Source organism: Micromys minutus (assembly GCF_963924665.1).
Source record: "Micromys minutus genome assembly, chromosome: 1".
Lineage (NCBI taxonomy): Eukaryota > Metazoa > Chordata > Mammalia > Rodentia > Muridae > Micromys > Micromys minutus.
This window is the reverse complement of record NC_137969.1, coordinates 43,341,578-43,349,677: the sequence shown is the minus strand read 5'-3', so window position 1 is coordinate 43,349,677 and position 8,100 is coordinate 43,341,578. Positions and strand designations below refer to the sequence as shown.

General features: G+C 43.6%; 1 pseudogene across 1 annotated transcript; it reads right to left on the bottom strand.

Moving 5' to 3' along the window:
- Positions 1 to 947: 947 nt before the first annotated feature.
- On the bottom strand, positions 948 to 1,756 carry LOC308421854 (homeobox protein TGIF1-like; annotated as a pseudogene). The gene has a single exon. The product of its transcript is annotated as a homeobox protein TGIF1-like (transcript).
- Positions 1,757 to 8,100: the final 6,344 nt, after the last annotated feature.

Genomic DNA, 8,100 nt, shown 5'->3' with positions numbered 1-8,100 from the left:
AGAACTCAAGAAGTTAGACACCAGAGAATCAAACAACCTTATTTAAAAAAATGAGGTATAGAGCTAAACAAAAAGTTTTTAATTGAGGAATATCGAATGGCATAGAAGCATCTAAGGAAGTGCTCGACATCCTTAGCCATCAGGGAAAGGCAAATCAAAACAATTCTGAGATTCCACCTCATACCAATCAGAATGGCTAAGATCAAAAACTTAGATGACAGCAGATGCTGGAGAGGATGTGGAAAAAGAGGAACACTTCTCCACCTTTGGTGGGGTTGTAAACTGGTACAACCACTCTGGAAATCAGTCTGGCGGTTCCTCAGAAAATTGGACATAGTACTACCTGAAGACCCAGTTATTCCACTTCTGGGCATATACCCCAGAGACGCTCCAACATACAGCAAAGACACATGCACCACAACGTTCATTGCAGCCCTACTTTTTTTTTAACTTTTAAAGAAAATACTTTATTACATCATGAAAAAAGGTATCCAACAACTAGATTCATACTTGCTTGAATCTAAAAAAACAAAAACAAACAAACAAAAAAAAAACAAACAAAAAACCGAAAGTTATTCATTAGACTGTATGTGGGCGTCACGTTCCACATGGGAATAGAGAGGCACAAGGGCTTCTAAGTATTGCACAGTCTTGAAAAAAATAAAAAAGGAGGAGTCGGGAGGAGATCACATGATACTGGGAACGTCTCACATTATGAGAAACTAAGAAACATTTGAAAAGAAAACCCTTTGTTTCTACAGTAGCTTTAGTCTGTAGTTGGAATGACTCTAATCCATTGAAGACATCTTAGTAACAGGAAGCTTCGTTTGAGCAATCCCATGTGCAAATATTAATAGAAAAATATATAAAATAATGCATCTCTTGCCATCACCCCCCGGCAATCAGGACCATATTTTGGAGAACTGTTTTGTTTGAAAAACAAACGGTTAAGCTGTGGGTTTGGCCTGAAGCTCCATCTCCGCGGCCCGTTTGAGTGCAACATCCACTAGAAGCTGGAATCCACTAAAATCCTGGTTGAGGTCTGGTGGGGTAGGGGGAGGAGTGTTGAAAAGACCACTCTGAGGGTTTGGACTGGATCCAGATTTGCAAGCGTCCTCTGGGTACATAAGAGAGGTGTCTGTAAAGTTGCTGGGTGCCATTTGCTGTACATCTGTACTCTGTCCCACACCAACTGGCTGGCAGGCCCATCCTTCAGTGCAGTCACAGTGGTATGGCAGATCACTGATGGGCCAGCCAAAATGGATCCCGGGGAGGGAGGTTTGGGAGACAATGGTCTCCCTAGGGTTGGGTTGGGTCCAACTACGCAGGAATGAAACGGGCTCTCTTCTAGAGTTGGCGTGAAGTTTTTGATACCCATTGCAGCTTCAATAAAGCTAGCTTCTGAAATCTTGGCCCCACGGCGGGAAATCGTGAACTGATTTGGATCTTTGCCATCCTTTCTCAGCATGTGAGGGAGGAGCCTGCGGCGGGCATTGATGAACCAATTACAGACCTGCAGTTGTGACAGGTGTGTCTGCTGGGACAGCAGTGCCTTCTCCTACTTTGAGGGATAGGCATTGTATCTGTGCTCATAAAGCCAGTCCCGCAGAATCTGGACGGACTCCTTGGGCAGATTGCCTCTCCTCCTTCTCTTGCCAGAGGCCGCTGACGAGGAAAGGTCCAGGGGACTGTCCATGCTGTCGTCATCCTCAGAGTCACTGCCGGATGCTGCAACAATACCCTTCTTGATTTTCATTCTGGAACTCTTGTCCCAGTGAGAGATGAAGCTGGGGTTTTTAGGGGCCAGCAGCCATGGAGTGGCGGGTGGGGTCAGGCGATGATCCTCCTCTACTCGTGCTCCAGTAACTTACAAGAGAGTGTTCCAACCACTATTGCTAAACAAGGTGCTCGGGTCTCAGGCTCTGGCTTCTGGGTTGGAATTCAAGTGACACTTGGACTTCCTCCAGCCGGGATCTTCTGGCAGCCAGCCGGGGGCTCTCCCTGGCCCAACTTACTCCCCTCTCTACCCAGCTCCTTTGTTTCCTGCAACCCTATTTATAATAGCTGGAAAGAACCCAGATGTCCTTCAGTAGATGAATGGATACAAAAATTGTGTTATATTTACACAATGGAATACTACTCAGCTATCAGAAACAATGACTTTATGAAATTCTTAAGAAAATGATGCATCTAGAGAATATCATCCTGAGTGAGATAACCCAGGCACAAAAGAACAGACATAATATGCAGTCACTGATAATTGGATACTAACCCCAGAAAGCTCTGAACACCCCAGAAACAACTCACAGAGTATATGAAGTTCAAGAAAAAACAAAGGCCAAAAAAATAAAAAAAAGAAAAATCATTATGCTTAATATTTACACACCAAGAAAACTTTGACTATTTCCAGGTTACATCTTGTTTTACATGTACTTTATGCTCATTGTAACTAGTAAGATTTTTAGGCATACTATCAAATCTTTAAAAAAAAAAATCAAGTACTGACGAAAATGTATTCATATACTTTTATGCAAAAAATGCTTTTAAAATCTGTAAAAGAAAGAAAGAAAGAAAGGAAGGAAGGAAGGAAGGAAGGAAGGAAGGAAGGAAGAAAGAAAGAAAGAAAGAAAGGAAGGAAAGAAAGAAAGAAAGAAAGAAAGAAAAGGATGAAAAGCTTCAAGGCTGATAAGTGAAAAGGATAGTGTCTAAGAGATTGATGAGCTCTCCAGGGTTATCAGAGAATGTGACATTCTCCCTCTAATTATAAAGATCAGCATAACAAAGGGCCAGTAATGATGGGTTGATTCCCTGGTCAAATCTCCCTCTATAGCCTCAGGAGACACTGTGAACCTGCTTTCAGTTTCCTGTGCCAGGCCCCCCTTCTATTCCTTGAAGATGATACCACCAGATCTAAAGGCTGCACCGGAGCTTCCTCCAGGGGGTCGGGGGAGCACAGGCAGCACCAAGGTATGCACTGGGAGAAGTGCAGGTGGCACCAAGGATTGGGTGTAAGAGAACATCCTCAGGTGTGCTGTCCTGTCAGATAGGGTAAAGACGTGTGGAAGGTTTGGAAACTTCCTGTTTCTGTTCTCCTGCCACCAGGGCTGACATTGTTCCTGTTGGTGAAGAAATGTTAGCAAGGGGGAAGAGAAAAGACTTAACCCAAGGCAGCGGGTTGGTAACCAAATCTTTTCAAACTACTATATAGGGAACCTGATCAGGGTGCTCCTGTGCCTATTGAAACATTCTGTCTTCTAGTGCTAACACTGTGGGGTGATAGAAGGTCCCCTCTGGTGGCCAGACAACTTCAAAACTTGGCCACTCTGAGATGCAATATATGGTCATTTTCCCCTTCCTCATATCTACCAGGAGGTTGTGAGCTCTGCCCTAACTTCCTTAAAATAAGCTAAAACAATATTGAAAGAATGAGAATCAGTATGTCCCATAGCATTCATCAGAGTCTGATACAGAAAGAAACCAAATACCACAAGGAACACAGCAGAGAAAAAACACACACAAAGTAGCCACATTGTGACTGGAATCAGAAGGAAATCCAAACACTCCGACTCAGACTCCTGCCTCAGAAACCAGAGGTGACATGGGGAGGCTCTTCTTCCTCTACCAAAAAATTGCCTCCCCCACACACAGGTGAACAATACACCCTCAGGATCCAAAACATCTTTCTGACCCCCACAGCGCAACTACTCTCAGTCATTCTTTGCCGGTTATACAGACACCTTAAGGGTTTTTCAAAACATAAAGCAAGAACAGACATGAGCAATACAAAAAGACTGACACTCACCAGCCAGTACTAGACTCTCCGGGGTGCAGGTCCTGGGGATCTGCTGGGGGGAATCCCAGACAAGCCCCCAGAATGTTATGTTCAATTCGAGAAAACTCCAGGAGACCAGAGATTATGACGCTGATGCAAGCACACAGAGTCTTTTATTCGAGTTTAAACTCAAAACCTTCCCTGCTTGGCAGGTTAGGAACGTGATCTAGGGGCTCAGGGTTTATATGTGGGAGATGTATATGCTGAGACTTTCGAGTCTTGGCGTTACATGATTGGATAAGGGGTAAAGGAATCCTATCCTTCAAACTGATAACAGCAATGAGGGGCCATACATCTGGAAAGGGAACTTTTTGACCTGAGAAGAAATAACTCATCCTGTTATCAGTGACCAGTGCACTCTCACAAGCTGGCCACAGTTGTCTGGGAACACTTGGTTGTCTCTTTCTCATAGCTTAAGGGCGGGGCATTATCACTTCAAGGTCATTAATTTTCTGTTTCTTTCAAGGACAGAAGACAGCTGCACCAAGGTGGGGGTGGGGGGAGTGCTGGCTGTTAAGCTTGGCACCAAGGCTAATGTGGAGGGAGTGCTAAACTCAGCACTGGGGCTAACGAGGGGATGAGTGTTAAACTTGGCACCAGGGCTACCCAGGGGGTGAGCGCTGGCTGCTTTTTGTCTCTTCACTACTAAGCCATCTCTCTAGCTCCATTCAAAATCTTTAAAAAAAATTTTAAGCAGGTAAAATTCATGTAACATATCATTATGATACAAAATTAAATTTTTAAAAGATCTTTAGGTTGTGCAAATAACATCATAACTTTTAAAAACATTTTATCATTTTTGAAACCGCCTCATACCCATCAAAAGTTGCCTTCATTGATTCAGTCCCTTGCAAGTCCCACAGCCCTAGATTGTCAGTGTCCAGTTTTTGTTTTTATTGCTTGTTCTATTCCAAAAAAAAAAAAAAAAAAAAAAAAAAACCTCTCAAATAAATGAAATGATACAACATTTTGTCTGGAGATTGCTGGGTAAAAACGTAATTGTGGGACACTAGAAACAAACATCTACTTCAGGGAGGAAACCAGTGACAAACCAAAGTTTAGACACCAACAATGTCAGTCCAACTTGCTGAACCAGTGAGCTTTATTGAGGATAGTCACAGGAATATAGTTGAGAACAGTTACTTATAAGAGCAAAAATGACTCAAAGAAAAGCTGTTATATCAACAACGTTTACCCCAGTATGTGTGACAGCTCACAAAAACTGGGAACTTGGAGCTGGAGCTCACTATAACTTGCCTGCAGCTCAGAGGGTTAGAGTTCCCTTTCCTGGTCCATCAGTTGGTCTAAGCCTTCTTTAAGCAACTCAGCTTGTCTTCCAGGCAGCTCAGATGATTTCTGCTTCCTTCAGGCTGCTGACTTTTCTGAGAGGGACTCTCATCTGGCTTTATTGTTTGCGTACTCCTGGAGGGAGGGGCCTAGTGATCTGGTCAGTCTCAGGGACTTCCTGAAGCTATTTTACTTCCTTGCATGATGGAATGTTTCCCCTCCCCTTAGGACATCTTGTTTCACCTCCCTATAAACATCACTTGCTGTTGAGGAATCCTTCCCAGAGGGAATTGCTGCACAGCAGATGGAGACTCTTGTTCAGCCTTCTGAAGAGCTGTCAGACCATTTCCACAGTTACTTTGCCATTTTCCATTCTTCCAGCTATTATGAGTGGCTCTGGTTCCTTCATAGCCTTGCCAATATGTTTAGCTTGTGGAATGATGTGTGCAGATGCGTGCAGATGTACAGGTTCTCTCATGTATGTGAACCAGAGGTCACAGTCAGCTACCCTCCTCTTTTCTCTCTACCTTTCTAAAAGACAGTCTCTCACTGAACCCTGGCTGGCTGGCTGGTTGGCTGGTTAGAAAGTCCCAGGGATCCTCCCGTCCTGCCTCCAGCACTGGAATTATGGGCAAACACCTCCACATCTCACCATGTCATGTGGGCACTGTGGATCTGAACTCGGGTGTTCATACTTAAAACAGCAAACACTACCCACTGAGCAATCCCCCTGCCTCTGCTGAGCATTTTTCATGTGCCCACTGGCCATTTGTATATGCTCTTTGGTTATCAATTTATCATCATCGTCGTCGTCATCATCATCATCATCAATAACAACATCACCATAATCATTATTAATGTATTTGCATTGTGAAGAATATAAATTTCTATTCGACTATTTTTATAACAAAATTATACATTTTGTGACTTAAGAAGTGTCCTCTTTTTATTAAGTTCTATAAAAAAAAAAAAAACGGTTGTAAATTTGCAGTTTTCTCTTTTAAGTTAAAGCCCTTTTCACAATAGCAGGCAAAGCTTGTTCCTGGACTTGTATTTCTAATTCTGAAGTTGAAGGTGGCTATTTTTTTTGTAGGTTTGCTGTTGGTTCTTTGGCAGTTCAGGGACCTGAACTTAGGGCTTCACATGTACTATGTAAGCATTCGACCAACGAACTACGTTCCCAACTCCAAATGTGTTTTTATTACTTACCAGGACTAGTAAGCATCATGCCAGACTGGATCGTTACCATTCCCTTAAGCACTCAGATGTCTCTGTTCATTGTTAGGGACTGCCTGCAGAGACTTCAGCCCCCTCTGCAATGGCTCAGTGTCGGAGAAAAGAACAGAAGGAATGAGCAATGAATGGATAATCGAGTCCCCCAGGACATGAAGACAATTGTCACAGTCAGCTTAAGTCCAACCACAGAGATGTGTGGGCAGGTTTTCTATTAGCAATTTTATTCTCAGACAAATGAAACTTTTTCCATAAAAACGGGCACCAAACCCCTTGCTTGACATTCCCAAGTCTTAAGATGGCCATATACACACTCACAGTTTGAAGGCTCTGCAAGGGAGCAACCGTCTCTAACTATACAAGGACAACCCTTTATGCACAGAACAGGTCATGTAACAGTCTCATCCACAATCAGTTGCTGTCTGAGAAGTTGTACAGGATATCATGTTCCAAGCAATTTTGGCTTTCCTAGTGAGCATTAGAAAGCATACAGCTTAGCTGTTAGCCTCACATATACAAAGCCTGGTGTTCCGTTACCAGCACCACAGAAAGGCATACACAGTGCCTGTGATCTTAACAAGGGAGAGTAGACATGAGAGGATCAGAAAACATTTAATAGTATTTCTCACTGTGACATGAGCTCAGTGCTGGCCTGTATGAGGCCCCATACCAAAAAATAAAAAGAACTCAGTAATATTTAGGGGTTTGCTGCTGCCGCCGCTGCCACCACTACTGTTGGTTATTTTCAAGACAGATTTTTTCTTTGTAGCTCTGGCTGTCTTGAAACTCACTTTGTAGACCAGGCTGGCCTTGTATATATTTGTAGAGATTTAGGAAAGTAAAATAACAAACAACTAAGATCTTCATCAGATCCCAAATTTGACTGGCTTCTGAGAGTTGGAGCCAGAATCAAGCGCATGTCCACGGTCAGTAAACCTGTGGTGAATAAGAATGTTAGTAATTTCTTTCCCCCATGGCACATGGCATTCCTTTATAAATACCGAAGGTTATTCATATGAAGTTACAGTAATGGTTTGTATATGCTCTGCCCAGGGAGTGGCACTACTAGAAAGTGTGGCCCTGTTCGAGTAAGTGTAGCCTTGTTGGAGTAGGTGTGTCACTATGGGAATGGGCTTTAAGATCCTCATCCTAGATGCTTGGAAGTGAGTATGCTGGTAGCAGCCTTCAGATAAAGATGTAGAACTCTTAGCTCTGCCAGTAGTATACCTGTCTGGACACTCCCATGTTCCCACCTTGATGATAATGGACTAAACCTCTAAACCTGTCAGCCAGCCCCAATTAAATGTTGTCCTTATAAGAGTTGCCTTGGTCATGGTGTCTAATCACAGCAGTAAAACCCTAACTAAGACAAACTAAACAAAGTGGTACTGCTCTATTGAGTTTTGTATTTCCTGGCAGACAGTGGGGCAGGGACCCTGTGCACTGCAGCCTAGTGTCCTTAGGGAAGTCATTTAACCTTCCTGCCCTCAATTTAGATGTCTGGTGTCTTAGCTCTTAGTCTTCTCTAATACTTTGCTGATAGAATGTGAAATAGAAGGAAGGAAAGAGGGAGGAAGGGAACAAAGGAGGGAGCAAGGGAGGGAGGGACGAAAGGAGGGAGGGAAGGAAAGAAGCAAACAGAAGTTTCCGGCTGGGGACAGCAGAGCCTGCGAGAGGGCAGACCAGGTCAGCTGCTGCAGGCAGGGCCATTCGAGGAGCTGTCCTGACACCACCCAGCCTTCGCCACG